The 21,351-nt window shown below is 46.0% G+C and overlaps 1 long non-coding RNA gene across 1 annotated transcript in view; it reads right to left on the bottom strand.

Annotated features, from left to right (window-relative positions):
- Positions 1 to 21,351, bottom strand: part of LOC130276250 (uncharacterized) — a 36,581-nt gene that overhangs the window by 7,035 nt on the left and 8,195 nt on the right. The window contains exon 2 of the long non-coding RNA XR_008845060.1: positions 5,799 to 5,949. This is a non-coding gene — a long non-coding RNA (uncharacterized LOC130276250). The remainder of the gene's footprint in view (positions 1 to 5,798; positions 5,950 to 21,351) is intronic.

Here is a 21,351-nt window from a genome sequence, read left to right as displayed (position 1 = left end):
AAATATTTTCCATTGGAGTACCCCTTTAATAGACCATTGACAGCTAATAGATATATTGATACACTATGAACTCCTGATAGATTTTGACTGACGTATGTATTGCTCTAAACTTCCTACTTGATGTCTTAGAATGAATAGACTGCCAGTGAATAGACTGCAGACTGTTTGACCCCTCCCTTGTGGAGGGACTGAGGACCATATGAGGGTAGATTGTATGACCAAATTTACAATTGTACAATCCAAATGGATGGACCTTATGTCCTCCCCCAGTGGATGGGCTGTATGACTTACCGCCTCCTAATTTGTGGATTGTATGACACTCGCAAATACGTCTAAAAAACATTTTTTTAAGGCTCCTACAGTATCTCATAGAAGTGAGTACACTCCTCATTTTTGTAAAAAAAAATTTACACTCTGCAAAGTAGTGAGTGCAAAACCTGCATAATGCTGCTTATTGTTGTGTTCTCTCAAAATAACAACACGCGGCCCTTAATGTCTAAACTTTCGCAAAAAATAAGTGAGTACACCCCAAAATGAAAATGTCAATATTAGGCCCAATTAGCCATTTTCCCTCCCAGTATCATGTGACTAGTTAGTGGTACAAGGTCTCAGGTGTGAATGAGGAGCAGGTGTCTTAAATATGTTATTTTTGCCCTCATACTCTCTAATACTGGTCACTGAGAGTTCAAAATGGCACCTCATGGCAAAGAACTCATTGTGGCTCTGGCCATAAGAAGATTGCTAAGACCCTGAAACTGAGCCGCAGCACAGTGGGCAAGATCATACAGTGGTTTCACAGGAGAGGTCCACTCTGAACAGGCCTTACCATGGTTGACCAAAGAAGTTGAGTGCACAAGCAGCGAGTGAACATATAGAGGGACATTTATCAATGTTTGCTTATGTATTCCTTTTTTTAGTAATTTTTTCTTTACTTTTTTTTTGCTTATGTGTGACTTATTTATCAACTGCTTTCAGCCTGTTGATAATTTTCTTTCACGTAAGCAATTTTTCCTTTTTTACTTTGGTAGTAGCTTTTTCTGCTCCATGTTTGAGCTGGAGTAAATTTAGTCAATTTTTAACGCTGTTGCGACTTTTTTTTGCGCAGTTGCGACTGTCGCAGTTAATAAATACCTGACTACCCGTAGTCCATTTTAAAATTGTTACTACATAGTAAATTTTAGGAAAACTTGCTTTTCTCGCTTTCCAGTCAAAATGTCGCACGAAAAAGCGTGTAGTCGCAGTTGCGACAATTTTGTGACAATTATAGTAAAGAAAACCTGACTAAACCCGTTGATAAATGTCCTTAATAGTTCTTGAGGTTTTGGGGATCGCAGAAGGATCTGGAAATATTGTGAAGGCTAGATGACTGGGTCCGGGTCTCTTGTGGGATGTTCCCGGTATACACTGGTTAGTACTCTCCTGGGAAGGTCAAAAAGTAGACAGATGACAGGTTTTTGGACCCTGTAAACTTGTATGAGGAGCAAAGGATTCCACGCCTGGTCATAACTCATAGAACTGCTATACAGTGGTCCCTCAAGTTACAATATTAATTGGTTCCAGGACGACCATTGTATCTTGAGGCCATAACTCTATGGAAACCTGGTAATTGGTTCTGAAGCCACCAAAATGTCATCCAAAAATAGGAAAAAGTGATGATTACAGATAAATAAGTAGATAACTAATATAGATAAAGCAAGTCCTTACATATAAAAGTAATAAAGATCTGCTGGGAGCTGTAAATCACTGTCTATGTCAGTGTTTTCCAACCAGGGTGCCTCCAGCTGTTGCAAAACTACAATTCCCAGCATGCCCGGACAGCCTTTGGCTGTCCGGGCATGCTGGGAGTTGTAGTTTTGCAACAGCTGGAGGCCCCCTTTGTTGGGAAACACTTGTCTATGTAGAGGACAGAAGCTTCTTCAGGGTCCTGTACAGAACACAATGTCCTAAAAAAGTTAAATGGAGCCAACCTTACTTGGTGTCCAAAGGAGCAGGTAACCCTGGCATAGGTTAAAAGTACAGAACATGTAATACCTCCCTGTACTGTAGGGGGCGCTACCAGACACCAGTCAGTGCCTGCACTTTAGGAATACATGGGTTTTACCAGTGAATGCCCATTCTGATTGGTCAGTTCTTCCAGCCATGGACTTGTTTCACAGATTCCATAGCATTGTATGTTGAGTCTGGTTTCAAGTTACAATGGTCCAGAAAAGACCATTGTATGTTGAAACTATTGTATATTGAGGCCATTGTAAGTTGAGGGATCACTGTACTACAAATTGCTTTAAAAAAATGTAATCCTGGCTATGATAATAAGGTGTCAGAATGCTCAGAGAATTACAGCTTGTGGTGTATTGGGCTGTGTATATGCAGACAGGTTAGAATGCCTATGCTGATCTTAGTCCACCACTTAAAGGGGTATTCCAGGAAAAAAACTTTTTTATATATATCAACTGGCTCCAGAAAGTTAAACAGATTTGTAAATTACTTCTATTAAAAAATCTTAATCCTTTCAGTACTTATGAGCTTCTGAAGTTAAGGTTGTTCTTTTCTGTCTAAGTTCTCTCTGATGACACGTGTCTCGGGAAACGCTCAGTTTAGAAGAGGTTTACTATGGGGATTTGCTTCTAAACTGGGCGTTTCCCGAGACACGTGTCATCAGAGAGCACTTAGACAGAAAAGAACAACCTTAACTTCAGAAGCTCATAAGTACTGAAAGGATTAAGATTTTTTAATAGAAGTCATTTACAAATCTGTTTAACTTTCTGGAGCCAGTTGATATCTAAAAAAAAAGTTTTTTCCTGGAATACCCCTTTAAAGTAAACATCAGAACTGGCCCAAGGAGCAGTGGAAGAAGGTGGACTTTGTTTTTAACTTCCTATCGATGACCAAGTGCATCTTTATCACTTATCTGGGGAGAGCTGGCACCAAGATGCACTATGGGAAGAAGACAAAACAGCTGTAAAATCTTGGGTCCTGGCATTCATGTGGATGTTACTTTGACATGTACCCCAAATGCTAATAATAAGAAACAGGTTCACCAATGTTTTGTTTTTCAACTTTCAGTACATTAGAAGACAGCAAATCCTATCAAAATTCCATTGTTTTAAATGTCCATAATAGTTGATGGAGGCAGTGATAGCCCCCGAACTTTCATGCCCAGGAAGATTGCAAACCCAAATGGAAAAACAAAATGCAGCACCAGCACTTTTTCAAATGTGCATAAGTTACAAAAAAGATATATTCTTAACTAAAAGTAAATATGTCACAATGTTTCGGCAGACACATGCATCTGCCGAAACGTAACCTTATGGACATTTGAATAAGTGATGGTGCTGCATTTGTTTGCAATTGTGTTTGATTTTCAACTTTTGTCTCTTTTATTTTTTCATGAAAATGTATAAAATATCTTTAGGACTTTGTTTTCAAATGATTCTTTGTATAAAGAGTGGAGACAGTCTGCATTCAGTGTCCCTTCACTCCTGCTATGTTTCAGTGGTCCTGTCCTTTTATTAAAGTGTACCTGTCGTTTGCAAAAACCTTTTATATAATGTAGATAATAACATACAGTATAGACCAAAAGTTTGGACACACCTTCTCATTCAGACTTTTCTTTATTTTCATGACTATGAAAATTGTAGATTCACACTGAAGGTATCACAACTATGAATTAACACATTTTGAATTATAGACATAACAAAAAAGTGTGAAAATATGTAATATTCTAGGTTCTTCAAAGTAGCCACCTTTTGCTTTGATTATTGCTTTGCACACTCTTGTCATTCTCTTGTTGAGATTCAAGAGGTAGTCACCTGAAATGGTTTTCACTTCACAGGTATGCTGGTGTGGAGGAGGAGGTGTGATGGTGTGGGGGTGCTTTGCTGGTGACACTGTTGGGGATTTATTCAAAATTGAAGGCATACTAAACCAGCATGGCTACCACAGCACCTTGCAGCGGCATGCTATTCCATCCGGTTTGCGTTTAGTTGGACCATCATTTATTTTTCAACAGGACAATGACCCCAAATACACCTCCAGACTGTGTAAGGGCTATTTGGCCAAGAAGGAGAGTGATGGGGTGCTACGCCAGATGACCTGGCCTCCACAGTCACCAGACCTGAACCCAATCGAGATGGTTTGGGGTGAGCTGGACCTCAGAGTGAAGGCAAAAAGGGCCAACAAGTGCTAAGCATCTCTGGGAACTCCTTCAAGACTGTTGGAAGACCATTTCAGGTGACTACTTCTTGAAGCTCATCAAGAGAATGCCAAGAGTGTGCAAAGGTGTAATCAAAGCAAAAGGTGGCTAGAACCTAGAATGACATATTTTCACACTTTTTTGTTATGTATATCATTCCACATGTGTTAATTCATAGTTTTGATGCCTTCAGTGTGAATCTACAATTTTCATAGTCATGAAAATCAAGAAAACTCTGAATGAGAAGGTGTGTCCAAACTTTTGGTCTGTAATGTATGTATATTTGTAATAGACATTGGTTAAAGAATTTGTATATTTTTGAGTGAAAAAAAAGCTTTTCCAGCAACTTGCCTGTGTGTGTCTGTGCGGAGACAAAATACAGGAAGTGAGGGTGGGACATGCAGGGCTCTGCGCAGGCTTCTTGCTTGTCAGTAATCATGCTGTGAGCCTGGGGCGTATCACAGAGCCTCAGTGCACAGATTTTTCACCCAAAAATATACACTTTTTAATCAATGTATATAATGTTATATCTGTTCAGTTTGCGTATATTTTATATAATATGCAAATGTTCCCAATATTTACATGAGTGCTTCCCCTTAATCATAAATGCAATCAATGCACCCCCTGAACTCCCGAGTCTGAGGACCCCAATCAGAAAGTTGGCGTGTCTGATAGGATTCAAATGAGCATCCATTTTCTTATAGTCTGTAGTTTTATTCTGTAGCATTAGCAGGAACTGATTTCAGAAGGAGTCCTTATTCCTGCAGGGATCCCTGCTGTTCCTCACCTATGTCACAGGGCGGGCTCTGCTTGGTGCCTTATATTTATTATCTATTTTTATACATTTCCGTAATCGCAGTCATGTTTATTAAAATAAACTCATTTTATAGACAGCGTGTCGTATGGTGTATCTGGGGACTCTGCTGCTGACAGTTAAAGGAGTACTCCGGAGCGCTGGTACTTAAAAAAAAAAAAGTTTACCTAATCTGATAGCTCTTTCAAAGACCTTTCCAACAATACGTCATTTGTCAAATTTGGCCCAGCCATTCTCTTGTAATTGCCACCTGTAGCAGTAAGCAGCCATGTCATAAAGACTACATTTCCCATGACTCCCTGCACCAGCTTCCTGTTAGCTGCTGCTCTCTCCCCCCCCAGGAAATTATAATAAATAATAAAGTTCCTTCCCTCCTTCCATGTTCCCACTAACGCAGTGTTTCCCAACTAGGGTGCCTCCAGCTGTTGCAAAACTACAACTCCCAGCATGCCCGGAATTGTAGTTTAGCAACAGCTGGAGACACCCTGGTTGTGAAACATTGACATAACCCTTGTGCACTACTACAAAAATGTGTCCATCTGCGCCAAATACCTGAGATCATGTACGGTGGTGACGTTCGTGCCACGCCCCTAATAAAGCTGATACATTTTTGGGAATATTACCATATGGATGTGAATATATGCGGAGAGAGATTTTTATTTTAGAAATAAATCGAATTTTTTACAGAATAAATAATTTTTTTCCCCCCAAATACCTGGCGTTCTATACTTGCTAAAATCTCCTGTAAGCATGGACCAGTCACCGAAAGAGTTAATGTTCGGCAGAACTCACCTGTGCCCGGCAGTGGATAGGTCAGAACCCTCAGGTTAACCGTTTCAGTGCTGGATGAAGATGATACGATCCGTCTGTCTGGTCGCAAATAGCGTAGGGCTAACGTAGGCAGCGATAGGAACCTAGCCAGCTTCCGTTACAAAGAGAAATGCTGGAGAAGACCAGGAAAAGAGCGATATGGATAAGGTAAGTAATTTACAATGTTATGTAACTTTGCTTTAGGGTTAGTTTACCATAAAAAAAAACTAGCATCGGAGTACTCCTTTAAGTGGGGGGAGGGAACCACCCTACACATGGAAACCCCAGAATTCTTTCTTCCCAACACAGGAACAACTTCCTTGATTCTGGAGTGATTATGAGGCCATTGTTTTGGACAGAGAGCTGCACTAAAGAACCTAGGATGCCAGACCCACATCTGCTTTAGTCTGGTTTTACACACGTATATTGGATGCACATCTTAATTGCAACAGTATTACAGAAACACAAGCCTGACTGTGGATCTGATGGCCCCAACTGACAGCTTTCAGTTTGTTTCATTCAAAAAGTAGTTGGGCTGAGATTTGTGATGGTAATACAGTGACCCCCTGACCTACGATGGCCCCGACATACGATCATTTCAGCATACGATGGCCTCTCAGAGGCCATCGCATGTTGAAGGCAGCATCAACATACGATGCTTTTGTATATCGGGGCCATCGCATAAACGGTTATCCGGCAGTGTAGACTGCTTCAACTGCCACCGGATAGCCTTTTACAGTGCCCCGTGTGGTCCGTTGACGATCACTTACCTGTCCTGGGGGCTCTGGTGCGTCTTCTTCGGGATCCCCTGCATTGTCGGCGCTCTCCATCGTCATCATCACGTCTCTGCGCACGCTGTCCCGTCATCCAATAGGAGCGGCGTGCGTAGCGACGTAATGGCGGCGACGGAGAGCGAGGATGCCGGGGAAGCAAAGGCCTTGCCAGAGCGTCAGGGACACCTGAAGAAGCGGCGACAGCGATGGAAGGCGACATGCAGGGCAGCGGTGCGGAGCGGCGGGGACACGTGAGTACAACTTCCTAAACCAGTGGTCTTCAACCTGCGGACCTCCAGATGTTGCAAAACTACAACTCCCAGCATGCCCGGACAGCCGTTGGCTGTCCGGGCATGCTGGGTGTTGTAGTTTTGCAACATCTGGAGGTCCGCAGGTTGTAGACCACTGTCCTATACTTTACATTGCATGAATCCCTCAACATAAGATGCTTTCAACAAACGATGGTCCGTTTGGAACGAATTACCATCATATGTTGAGGGACCACTGTATAGACATAAGAATGTGCATTTATGACGCTTGTGTGAATCCGACCTTAAACTGCACAGTGTATATTTCTCTGGAAACCTCACTGCTCACCTAAAAAAAAAAGTGGTAATTCATGTTCGATACACATGTGAGTTTACCAACCCCAAAAAATAAAACCTGCTCCCTTTTTGCACACCTGACTAGTGATGTCATGTCTCGAGGCACTGCAACCTGGGAAACCCAGAGACCTGAGTAATTTTGTATGCTGTTTAAAATAAACATTGGGGGCAAAGAATTGCAAGACCACCATCACACACGGGTACAGACACTATATTAAGAACTACACTAACTTTACAGCCCCTGTAGCATAGTCAAATAAAAGTATTCCTGGAATACCCTTTTAAATTTATAATCAAATAAAAGTATTCCTGGAATACCCTTTTAAATTTATAATCAAATAAAAAATATTCCTGGAATATCCCTTTAAATTCAGTTGTTTCATTCAGTTCCATTGCCCTAGGTATATAAAATCAAGTACCCTACCGAAGTGATAGAGCAGGATATGCAAGTTTGGTATACATAGGAATTTTAGATGTTTTTTTTTTTTTTCATTCAGAAGAGTTTTATTAATTGAGCAGTAAACAAACAGTAGCAAAGAGCATTGTTAGAGTACTCAATGAGAATCTTCATCAGTCGAATCAATAGGAAAAACAGCATGAAAAAGATAAGGCAATGAACATCTGGTACAAAGTATCAATAGGAAAGGAATGTCATCTGGGGGCAATATACAATGCCGTGGATACTAACAAGTTGCACCAGAACAAACAAGTAGTTAAACTGTCAATAAACATGTCTCTATATCCTTATGTGTTTAGGAAGAGATAAAAGTCAGTGATACAATAAAATAAAATTTAAATAAAATAAAGTAAAGGGGTAAAGGGAAAGAGCTGGGGAAGACGACAAGGGGAGAAGTAAGGAGAGTTGGAAGAGGAGGGAGGAGAAACATCAGAACTCGGGTACTCACTTGAATCGCTACGTAAGGGTGCAGCCACCACCCCAACACTCTGGTCCCGGTCCACGAGAGGGTTACCTCACCTCCCTCAGATACCATCATCCGTCGCGTAGAAGGGTGAGTTAACAAAAGTGAGCCAGGGAAGCCAAATCGTAGTGTATTTCTCTTGTCTACCCGAGGAGTCTGCCATCAGTTCCTCCATACGGCACAAGAAGAGTATCTCCCTGTACCATTCAGAAATGGTCGGGGGGCAAGGGTCTTTCCAATGTCTGGGTATGACAGTTCTCGCAGCCATGAGGAGGAAGTGTGCCAGTGCCCTAGAGGGGGTTCTCCTAGTGGCGGGTAGTATGGAAAGTAGGAGGGCTTTTGGGTGGTTCATGTAGGTCACACCAGTAATGGAGGCGATGCGGGCAACCACCACCTCCCAGAAACGGGTCAGTGAGGGGCACGACCACCAAATATGGGTCATTGTTCCACCAGGTGCGCCGCAACGCCAACATAAGTCTGGTACAGTGGGGTACATGCGGTGCAGAGTAGAAGGAACCCTGTACCACCGGGATAGTAATTTAAAGTTAGTCTCCTGCGCCCTACATGATACCGACAGTCGGTGGCACATGGTAAAAGCAGTCGTCCAGTCCGAGGGAGCAAAGGTCGTGCGTAGCTCCGACTCCCACGCCCCCACATACCTTGGAGGCGATTGCTCAGCCCTATCCATAAGTAAGCGATAAATTTGTGATACAGGCCTGAGGGGCGCAGAGTCAGAGACGCACATCTGTTCCAAAGGCGAGAGAGGTCTTGCCAGGAACAGTGTCTGTCCCATGGTCCGGATAAAATGATCTAATTGTAGGTATTGCATCTGGACTAGCGGTGTACGGGGGCGTTCAGGAACCAGTGTCTCATAGGGTTTCAGTCTCGTGCCGTCCAAGAAAGTGTTAATCGGGAGGAACCCTCGTCCTGTCATCCCTAAAAAGTCAGTACGGTGTAAACCAGGAGTGAAGAGGGGGTTGCCAGCGACTGGGGTCAGGGGTCCACCTGGTATAATTAGTTCAGTCTTCGTTATATAGCGCCTATAGGTCGTGACCATTTCCCTCAACACCCAGGGCAGAGTGCGGATGGATTCCCAGGACAGGGCATCTGGGGGCAACCAGGGGAAGGCGGCCAGTTGTTTGCCAGTCCCCAACTCGGATCCCACCCATCTCTTGGACGCGTGACCGTGAAAGAGGTCTAGGAATCTCACCAGAGTGGCTGCAACGTAATAGGCCTGACTGTCTGGGACCACCAGGCCCCCCGCCCGCTTACTTCTCATTAAAACTTGCCTGGCTATCCTTGAAGGCCTGTTTGCCCAGATAAAGTCCCTAAACAGCTTGTTTATCTTTTTAAAGAATGCGGGGGGGAGGGTGACAGGCACAGTTTGGAATAGGTAGAGGAGTCTCGGGAGAACATTCATTTTAAGGATGTTCGCTCTACCCAACCACGAAAAGGTATCCCTCGTCCATCTCCGTAAGTCCCCCTCAATCGTAGACAGCAAAGGCTGAAAGTTAAGGGCATAACAGTCCGATAGATTCGCGGGCACCTGGACACCCAGATAGGTAATGGATGTGGAGGACCATCTGAAAGGGTGGGCTTCCTTAAGTCGAGTCACTAACTCCTCAGGGAGGGTCACATTGAGGGCAACACTTTTGGTCAGGTTGATTTTATGGTTACTAAAGTGAGAGTACGTCTCTATGGTCTGCAATATAGCTGGCAGGGAGACCAGAGGGTCCGCGACGTAAAGGAGCAGATCATCCGCGAACGCAGAGCAGGTGTGACTCTCCACCCCCTGTCGAAACCCAGTAATCGCAGGGTTCGATCTTAGGGCAATCAATAGGTGTTCCATGCACAGAACATAAAGTAAGGGGGAGAGAGGGCACCCCTGTCTCGTACCGTTCCGGATTGGAATGGGAGATGAAAGGGAGCCGTTAATTCGCACCCTCGCCTGGGGGCTATCATATAGGGCCAAGATTCGTCCCAGCATTGAAGGGCCCAGTCCTATCTGCACGAGGACAGCATTCATGAACCCCCAGTCCACCCTGTCAAATGCCTTTTCGGCGTCAAGTGACAGCAACATTAATGATTGGCTAGATGTCTTGGCCTGGTATGATAGAGTATGCTCTGACAGTATTGTCCCTGGTTTCCCTCGATTTAACAAAGCCAGATTGGTCAGGGTGGACTAGGGGACCAAGAACAGTGGTCAGGCGATTCGCCAACAGCTTGGCAAACAGTTTGGTGTCAACGTTCAACAAGGAGATGGGGCGGTAGCTGGCACATAAATTGGGGTCCTTGCCTTCCTTAGGTATCACTGTAATATGGGCATTTAGGGCGTCTCGAGGGAAATTAGAGCCGAGGGAGATAGCATTGAACGCCCCGTGCAGGAGGGGGAGCAGGTCATCCCTCAGGGACTTGTAAAACTTGGCTGTGAATCCATCCGGACCGGGGCTTTTCCCCGATGATTGGTTCTTAATCACCGTGGCCAGCTCCTCCTCTCCAAACGGGGCCTCCAAGAGCTCAATGTCTTCCCCAGATAGTCTGGGGAGGGCTGTATCGGTAATATAGTCAGTCAGGGAGAGGTGGGGTGAGGTCGATGTTAGGGTGTCGGCGGGTGATGGGAGATTATAGAGATTGGTATAGTAAGACTCAAATGCGGCAAGGATATCCTTCGTAAGGAAGGACCTCCCAGTCTGGGACGTGGTGATTGACGGGATATAGAGCTCTGCTCTCTTGTCTCTCAGTGCCCTGGCCAGGAATCTCCCGGGTTTGTTTCCCCACTCATAGAAAGTCTTCGAGCAGTGTTGTCGGTAGTATTTGTAACCGTCGTTAAGGAGGGTACAGATGTCGTGGCGGGTTTTGATGAGGGCACGTAAAGAGGATTCCTGTAGAGACCGTTTGTGTTGTGCCTCCAGGGAAGACAATGTTTTTAGAAGACGCCGCAGTCTCTCCGATCTCTCCTTTTTGAGGCGGGAGCCATGTCTGATCAGCACACCCCGCAACACACATTTAAGTGCTTCCCATTGGGTGGGGAGTGGCGTATCATCAGAAACGTGATCAGTTCTGAAATGTGCTATGGTGGTTTTGAGATCGGACAGACAGAGCGTATCAAGAAGTAGAGATTCGTTTAATCTCCAGTTATATTGCGGTCTGGCGAGGGTGGGGAAGAATATTGTGCAGTGGACCGGTGCGTGGTCAGATAGGAACAAGTTCCCAATTTGAGACGATGTCACTCTGGGTAAGTAAAAGTGAGGGAGGAATATGTAGTCTAGTCGGCTGTAAACATTGTGGGGGCTAGAGTAGTACGTATAGTCTCGGTCAGTGGCGTGCTGGAGCCTCCACACATCGCACAGCTGCATGGAGTGCAAAAGTTTCCTGAGTGTACTAAGTTGTCTGTAAGAGACAGCAGAGCGCTGCGCGGAAGCGTCCAGCAGGGGTTGTATAGCTAAATTCAAGTCGCCCCCCAATATCAACATGCCCTGTGTGAATGAGGACAATTCCTCTAGCGTACGTGTGAGGAATGAGATTTGTAGTGAGTTAGGGGCATAAATCGTCGCTACAGTCACCACCTGCTCCAAAACTGTCCCCTTAACAAACAGAAATCTGGCTCCAGGGTCGGTTCTGACGTCCAGGACCGAGAAGGGTAGGGAACGATGGAAACCAATCGAAACCCCCTTCGAACGAGACTCAGAGTTTGTACTATGGAACCAGGTGGTGAAGTATCGACCCAGGCGATCTGGCATGTGGCCTGTCTTAAAGTGAGTCTCCTGGAGACACAAAATTTTTGTGCGGTTTTTGTGTAAGTGGTATAAAATTTGGGACCTCTTTTCCGGGGTATTAAAACCCTGGACATTTAAAGTGGTTACCTTAACGTCCGACATGATGCTAGTAGTCACTGGGTCCGGAGGAGGAGGTCCGGAGTGCAGGGGTCCGCGGCAAGTCCCAAGTCCTAGATCGGGGGGCAAAAAGACACACAAGGGAAGTAGAGAAAGTTAGGAGAAGGAAAGATAAACAAAAATACAAGGTCTGTAAAAGAAAAAGCAAGTGTACTTGCAAATAAATCTACCTGCAGCACTAGACGTCTGCGTGTCTGGTGTATGTAAACTACACCTACCCTAGTGGGGGGAAGGGTACGATGTGAAAGTATCAGAACAAGTTCTAAAAACGCTCAACGAAATCAGAGAACAACTAGAACTATCGGCTGGGTCCGTCAATCCCAGGCCTCTATAACTGCTAAATAAAGGCGGCGGCAGTTCGTGATACCACCGTCTAAACTCAAGATAAGGGGGGAGCAGTGGCAGCTCGTGGGAGAAATGCTACCGATGGGGAGGTGGGGGTGTGGGGGGGGGGGGAGGGGGGGGGGGGAGGGGAGATGGAGGAGGGGGCAGGGGGAAAGGTGTAGGGGAGGGGGCAAGAAGAGGGAGGGGGGGGGGGGGAGGGAATGAAGAAGAGGGCGGGGGGAAGAAGTAGGTGGTAGAGAGGGAGGGGGGGGTAGGAAGAGGTGGTTGAGAAGAAGGGGGGGGGGGGGGAAGGGAGAGTGGGTGGGAGTTAGATTATGACATGAGTATAGTCATTGATAGGGTCGGCAGAAAATCAGGTGGCCCATTGGAGGGTATATAAGTGGTCAAAAGGGGGTTCGGAGACAGTATTGGTCGTTAATGCGAAACTTAATCACAGTTCCATTTAATCACAGTTCCATTCCCCTCGACTCCGATCTGGTAGGCCGGCGTCTCTGAGGGAGCGGCTCCCCATCAGCCAGGCGCCGGTTCTGGGAGCGTTGTGAAGGTCTCAGGGTTGGGGGGGGGGGGCATAAGGGTCCCTCAGGTAGGTGATCCATTCAGGTAGCGCCAAAGGTGGGAGTCCCAATGTAGTCAGGAAGGATGAGAGGTCACCCGGGTGACGTAAGGAGGCTGTCTGGTTTCCAGAGGTGGCATATAAGGCAAACGGGAATCCCCATCTATACGGGATGTTACGTTCCTGCAGGTGTCTCAGCAATGGGCGTAGTAGAGCCCTCTGTCTCAGTGTGCGGCGGGACAGGTCAGGATAAATTTGTAGAATAGCTCCATCAAAGTCTATGTCCCCTTGTAGGCGCACTTTCTGCATGAGCTGCTCCTTGATTGTGTATTTGTGGATACGGCAGATAACGTCTCGCGGTCGAGAAGGGTCCGTGCTGGGAGCTCTAAGAGCCCGATGGACTCTGTCAATTTCAATATGAGTAGTTGGTGGGTGTCCCAGTATCAGGTTGAAAATCCCGGTAACCGTGGCAAGCAGGTCAGGCGTTCTGGTGGCCTCAGGAAGGCCCCGTATACGAACATTATTTCTCCGGTTTCTGTTCTCAATGTCGTCTAAGTGATCCGCAAAGGCGTGGTGTGTGGAAGTTTGAGCATTCAGAGCAGTTTGCATGTCCTTTAGTGAGACAGTAACAGAGTCTTTAAAGTCCTCCAGAGCTCTAATCCTACTCTGCATGTCGGCTACATCGCGTTTAACAGGTTGCAGGTCCTGGCGCCAGGCAAATTTGAGATCTGAGGCCAACGCAGACATATCAGCTTTCGTGGGTAGCAGTGCCAGCAGTGCTTGTAATTCGGGGTGCCCCTTAAGGAGAGCCACGGCTTGGGCAGGTGGTGGGAGGGTGGAAGCAATATTCATGTACTCCGGGGAGCCAGCAGGCACCTGATGAGACCCCTGGCCCCGCACACCCTGTCCCCTCTGTGGAGGCCCCCCAGAGGCCAGGCCCTCAGTCATGGCAGTCGGATCATGGGCCAGGGAGGGCGACAGCCAGGCTGGGGATGCAGTGGGAGATCTCTGGCGAAAGTGGGGGTCATCCTGGGTAGGCAGATCATGCGCCCCTTCTTCTTCTGGAGGGTGGAGAGGGGAGGATGGAGAGGGGGGTCCCTCTTGGCTTCCAAATATGGAGGGGATGCTAGGGGATGGAGAGGGAGCCCTGCATCCCTCCATGGCAGTAGAGGGCATAAGAGACAGGGCCCGGGGTGGTGGCGTGCTCAGGACCCCTCCAGCACTCACCTCCGTCCAAGATGTTCGGGGCGCAGCTTCAGCGTGGGTCCCCGGCTGCTCGCAGGCATCCTCTGTGGGGCAGTCCATGAGGTGCGTTTGTGGAGTACATACACCTCCACTCGTCTCTTCCGGCAGTTGCCGAGGTACCCGGAGCCCGGTTTCCACAGTCCCCGGTGGCAGCGGAGGCTGTATGGAGCTGCGAGGGGCTCTGGTCGGTAAGTCCAGAAGTGCCGGGAGCGGGGTCCCATGTGGCGCCGTTCCGGTCCCCGCTGTGCGTTGCCTCGTGGCTGGAGGGGAGTGGGCGGGAGTAGTAGAGCCCTGCTGGTCCCGCGCCATCTTGGACTGGGCCGGCATCTTCTGCGGTGGCTCCTGCAGGTCACTCAGCGGGCCGAAGAAGTTCCGGATCGGGGTCCCTGTGTTCTTGGGTGTCTTGGTGGAATGTCCCCTCTTTCCTGATCTCCTGCCGACCATTTATAGTGGCGATATCCCCCAATTTGACGGCCTGGGTGACGGAGCTCTGTACCTCAGCGTCTTGTTCGCACCATAGCAGGACACGCCCCTCTTAGATGTTTTTTTTATTTAAAAAATAATAATAATAATTCTGATATATGATGTGACCAAAAATCAGCAATTTTTGTTAATTTTTTTTCTGATTTATGCCTTTGATCGTACAGGATCAATAATGTTACATTTTAATAGGTTAGACAATTCTGCATATGGCAATACCAAATATGTTTTCTTCTTTCTTTCTTTTTTATTTAGAAAAAGGAGGGTGATTTGAATCTTTATTAAGTTTGGGGCCGGTACTATGAGCAGATCGCCCCATGGCAGGCTCAGAGGCCTAGTGAAGGCTGCTGGCTATCATGGAGACCACTCTACACCCAGCTAACATGTTGCAAATAGAGATGAGCGAACTTACAGTAAATTCGATTCGTCACAAACTTCTCGGCTCGGCAGTTGATGACTTATACTGCATAAATTAGTTCAGCTTTCAGGTGCTCCGGTGGGCTGGAAAAGGTGGATACAGTCCTAGGAAAGAGCCTCCTAGGACTGTATCCACCTTTTCCAGCCCACCGGAGCACCTGAAAGCTGAACTCATTTATGCAGGATAAGTCATCAACTGCTGAGCCGAGAAGTTCGTGACGAATCGAATTTACTGTAAGTTCGCTCATCTCTAGTTGCAAAGGACCTGAACGGAAACCCGACAGTCTACACCTGTCATTGCATCTCTAAAATGTTGCGCTATTTACCTATTGATCCCGCCTCTCAGCAGCCAGAACTTTACAACCACTGGCCAACATCAGCATGATTGTTGATGAAAGTCATTGGCTGTGAGTGCCACTTGCTGAGAGCAGCCATCACTTACTGTCTATAAAGTATGCTCAGCCCATGAGCTCGCTTCATAGATTCACTGCACCGTGGTAAAGTAAATGTTTGACACAGTGCTGTAAGTCTCAGGTGGGCAACGGGTTAAACGATAGGGGATAAAAATATGTAAAAAAATAAATAAATAAACTGATAAAAGCAGGAAAACTGGAGATAGAAAGACTCATTGCCAAAGAGAGCAAAACAAACCCCAGAAGGTTCTTTAACTTATATACATAATAAAAAGGTTAGAACTAAAAATGTTGGCTTTGAAAGATGAGGGACAAATAATAGAGGGAAATGAGGAAAAAGTGAATATATTAAACATAAAACACCACTGTATTCACAGATAAAACTAAAATGTCAGGTTAAATAAGGTAAACGCTCCCTTACATGTCCCCTGTCTAACCCAAGAAGAAGTACGGTGGCGCCTACATTTAAAAATAAAAATAAAAAATGAACAAATTGCCAGGTCCAGAGGGCATTCACCCCAGCATTCTGAGGGAGATAAGTAATTCACCCCTGGAGTTAAGTAATGTTATAGACAGTCTTCTATTTCCAATATATACAGGAAACTTACAGTAACGGTCGGTTCCCAAGAACTGCTGGCACATAGCAAATCTGTTGCCAATATTCTAAAAGAGGTCAAAAAGTGACCCTGGGAACCTGTTAGCTTATCCTCAATTATATGTAGATTATTTGAAGGTTTTCTAAGAGATGCTATATTGGACTATATAAAAGAAAAAAGGGTACTCCATATCAGCAGGGTTTATGGGGGTTCAGTTCTGTCAAAATAACCTGATCAGGGGAGTTTACGTAATCTTGATTTTTCCAAAGCATTAGAAACTTTGGTACATATAATTAGAATGCTTTGTCTGGGGGGAAATGTGTGTAACTGGCTCAGTGATGGGGTGGTTATTAATGGTACACACTCTAAGTGGGTGACTGTACTAGGGGGCACCATAGAAATAAGTTTTGAGCCCTACTCTATTTAGAGGACAGTTACAAATGGTTCTGGATAGGCTGAAGACTTGGGCTGAGAAGTGAGAGATGAGGTTCAACACTAACAAATGTAAGGTAATGCATATAGGGAGGAAAAATCCAGCCGTACCACCACACACTTCCTTTGTGCCATCCTGTATGGATACTATAGGTGGCAGGTGTGTGTATATAACAGCCCCTCCCTTATACATGCGGTATGGATACTATAGGTAGCAGGTGTGTGTATATAACAGCCTCTCCCTTATACATCCGGTATGGATACTATAGGTAGCAGGTGCGTGTATATAACAGCCCCTCCCTTATACATCCGGTATGGATACTATAGGTGGCAGGTGTGTGTATATAACAGCCCCTCCCTTATACATCCGGTATGGATACTATAGGTGGCAGGTGTGTGTATATAACAGCCTCTCCCTTATACATCCGGTATGGATACTATAGGTGGCAGGTGTGTTTATATAACAGCCCCTCCCTTATACATCCTGTATGGATACTATAGGTAGCAGGTGTGTGTATATAACAGCCTCTCCCTTATACATCCGGTATGGATACTATAGGTAGCAGGTGCGTGTATATAACAGCCCCTCCCTTATACATCCGGTATGGATACTATAGGTGGCAGGTGTGTGTATATAACAGCCCCTCCCTTATACATCCGGTATGGATACTATAGGTGGCAGGTGTGTGTATATAACAGCCTCTCCCTTATACATCCGGTATGGATACTATAGGTAGCAGGTGCGTGTATATAACAGCCCCTCCCTTATACATCCGGTATGGATACTATAGGTGGCAGGTGTGTGTATATAACAGCCCCTCCCTTATACATCCGGTATGGATACTATAGGTGGCAGGTGTGTGTATATAACAGCCCCTCCCTTATACATCCGGTATGGATACAATAGGTGGCAGGTGTGTGTATAACAGCCCCTCCCTTATACATCCAGTATGGATACTATAGGTAGCAGTTGTGTGTATATAACAGCCCCTCCCTTATACATCCTGTATGGATACTATAGGTGGCAGGTGTGTGTATATAACAGCCCCTCCCTTATACATCCGGTATGGATACTATAGGTGGCAGGTGTGTGTATATAACAGCCCCTCCCTTATACATCCGGTATGGATACAATAGGTGGCAGGTGTGTGTATAACAGCCCCTCCCTTATACATCCGGTATGGATACTATAGGTAGCAGGTGCGTGTATATAACAGCCCCTCCCTTATACATCCGGAATGGATACTATAGGTGGCAGGTGCGTGTATATAACAGCCTCTCCCTTATACATCCAGTATGGATACTATAGGTAGCAGGTGCGTGTATATAACAGCCCCTCCCTTATACATCCGGTATGGATACTATAGGTAGCAGGTGTGTGTATATAACAGCCCCTCCCTTATACATCCGGTATGGATACTATAGGTGGCAGGTGTGTGTATATAACAGCCCCTCCCTTATACATCCTGTATGGATACTATAGGTGGCAGGTGCGTGTATATAACAGCCTCTCCCTTATACATCTGGTATGGATACTATAGGTAGCATGTGCGTGTATATAACAGCCCCTCCCTTATACATCCGGTATGGATACTATAGGTGGCAGGTGTGTGTATATAACAGCCCCTCCCTTATACATCCGGTATGGATACTATAGGTGGCAGGTGTGTGTATATAACAGCCCCTCCCTTATACATCCGGTATGGATACTATAGGTGGAAGGTGTGTGTATATAACAGCCCCTCCCTTATACATCCGGTATGGATACAATAGGTGGCAGGTGTGTGTATAACAGCCCCTCCCTTATACATCCAGTATGGATACTATAGGTAGCAGGTGCGTGTATATAACAGCCTCTCCCTTATACATCCGGTATGGATACTATAGGTAGCAGGTGCGTGTGTATATAACAGCCCCTCCCTTATACATCCGTATGGATACTATAGGTGGCAGGTGTGTGTATATAACAGCCCCTCCCTTATACATCCGGTATGGATACTATAGGTGGCAGGTGTGTGTATATAACAGCCCCTCCCTTATACATCCGGTATGGATACAATAGGTAGCAGGTGTGTGTATAACAGCCCCTCCCTTATACATCCAGTATGGATACTATAGGTAGCAGGTGTGTGTATATAACAGCCCCTCCCTTATACATCCTGTATGGATACTATAGGTGGCAGGTGTGTGTATATAACAGCCCCTCCCTTATACATCCGGTATGGATACAATAGGTGGCAGGTGTGTGTATAACAGCCCCTCCCTTATACATCCGGTATGGATACTATAGGTAGCAGGTGCGTGTATATAACAGCCCCTCCCTTATACATCCGGAATGGATACTATAGGTGGCAGGTGCGTGTATATAACAGCCTCTCCCTTATACATCCGGTATGGATACTATAGGTAGCAGGTGCGTGTATATAACAGCCCCTCCCTTATACATCCGGTATGGATACTATAGGTGGCAGGTGTGTGTATATAACAGCCCCTCCCTTATACATCCTGTATGGATACTATAGGTGGCAGGTGTGTGTATATAACAGCCCCTCCCTTATACATCCGGTATGGACACTATAGGTGGCAGGTGTGTGTATATAACAGCTCCTCCCTTATACATCCGGTATGGATACAATAGGTGGCAGGTGTGTGTATATAACAGCCCCTCCCTTATACATCCGGTATGGATACTATAGGTAGCAGGTGCGTGTATATAACAGCCCCTCCCTCATACATCCGGTATGGATACTATAGGTGGCAGGTGCGTGTATATAACAGCCCCTCCCTCATACATCCGGTATGGATACTATAGGTGGCAGGTGTGTGTATATAACAGCCCCTCCCTTATACATCCGGTATGGACACTATAGGTGGCAGGTGTGTGTATATAACAGCCCCTCCCTTATACATCCGGTATGGATACAATAGGTGGCAGGTGTGTGTATAACAGCCCCTCCCTTATACATCCGGTATGGATACTATAGGTAGCAGGTGCGTGTATATAACAGCCCCTCCCTCATACATCCGGTATGGATACTATAGGTGATAGGTGCGTGTATATAACAGCCCCTCCCTTATACATCCGGTATGGATACTATAGGTAGCAGGTGTGTATATAACAGCCCCTCCCTTATACATCCTGTATGGATACTATAGGTGGCAGGTGTGTGTATATAACAGCCCCTCCCTTATACATCCGGTATGGATACTATAGGTGGCAGGTGTGTGTATAAAACAGCCCCTCCCTTATACATCCGGTATGGATACTATAGGTAGCAGGTGTGTGTATATAACAGCCCCTCCCTTATACATCCGGTATGGATACTATAGGTGGCAGGTGTGTGTATATAACAGCCCCTCCCTTATACATCCGGTATGGATACAATAGGTGGCAGGTGTGTGTATAACAGCCCCTCCCTTATACATCCGGTATGGATACTATAGGTAGCAGTTGTGTGTATATAACAGCCCCTCCCTTATACATCCTGTATGGATACTATAGGTGGCAGGTGTGTGTATATAACAGCCCCTCCCTTATACATCCGGTATGGATACAATAGGTGGCAGGTGTGTGTATAACAGCCCCTCCCTTATACATCCGGTATGGATACTATAGGTAGCAGGTGCGTGTATATAACAGCCCCTCCCTTATACATCCGGAATGGATACTATAGGTGGCAGGTGCGTGTATATAACAGCCTCTCCCTTATACATCCGGTATGGATACTATAGGTAGCAGGTGCAAGTATATATCAGCCCCTCCCTTATACATCCGGTATGGATACTATAGGTGGCAGGTGTGTGTATATAACAGCCCCTCCCTTATACATCCTGTATGGATACTTTAGGTGGCAGGTGTGTGTATATAACAGCCCCTCCCTTATACATCCGGTATGGACACTATAGGTGGCAGGTGTGTGTATATAACAGCTCCTCCCTTATACATCCGGTATGGATACAATAGGTGGCAGGTGTGTGTATAACAGCCCCTCCCTTATACATCCGGTATGGATACTATAGGTAGCAGGTGCGTGTATATAACAGCCCCTCCCTCATACATCCGGTATGGATACTATAGGTGGCAGGTGCGTGTATATAACAGCCCCTCCCTTATACATCCGGTATGGATACTATAGGTAGCAGGTGTGTATATAACAGCCCCTCCCTTATACATCCTGTATGGATACTATAGGTGGCAGGTGTGTGTATATAACAGCCCCTCCCTTATACATCCGGTATGGATACTATAGGTGGCAGGTGTGTGTATATAACAGCCCCTCCCTTATACATCCGGTATGGATACTATAGGTAGCAGGTGTGTGTATATAACAGCCCCTCCCTTATACATCCTGTATGGATACTATAGGTGGCAGGTGTGTGTATATAACAGCCCCTCCCTTATACATCCGGTATGGATACTATAGGTAGCAGGTGTGTGTATATAACAGCCCCTTCCTTATACATCCGGTATGGATACTATAGGTGGCAGGTGTGTGTATATAACAGCCCCTCCCTTATACATCCGGTATGGATACTATAGGTGGCAGGTGTGTGTATATAACAGCCCCTCCCTTATACATCCGGTATGGATACTATAAGTGGCAGGTGTGTGTATATAACAGCCCCTCCCTTATACATCCGGTATGGATACTATAGGTGGCAGGTGTGTGTACATAACGGCCCCTCCCTTATACATCCTGTATCAATGCTATAGGTGGAAGGTGTGTGTATTTAACGGTCTCTCCTTTATACATACTGTATGGATACTATAGGTGTCAGGTGTGTGTACATAACGGCCCCTCCCTTATACATCCTGTAAGGATACTATAGGTGACAGGTGTGTGTATATAAAGGCCCCTCCCT

Source organism: Hyla sarda, chromosome 6, assembly GCF_029499605.1.
Source record: "Hyla sarda isolate aHylSar1 chromosome 6, aHylSar1.hap1, whole genome shotgun sequence".
NCBI classification, from domain to species: domain Eukaryota; kingdom Metazoa; phylum Chordata; class Amphibia; order Anura; family Hylidae; genus Hyla; species Hyla sarda.
This window is presented reverse-complemented; position numbering and strand designations above follow the sequence as displayed.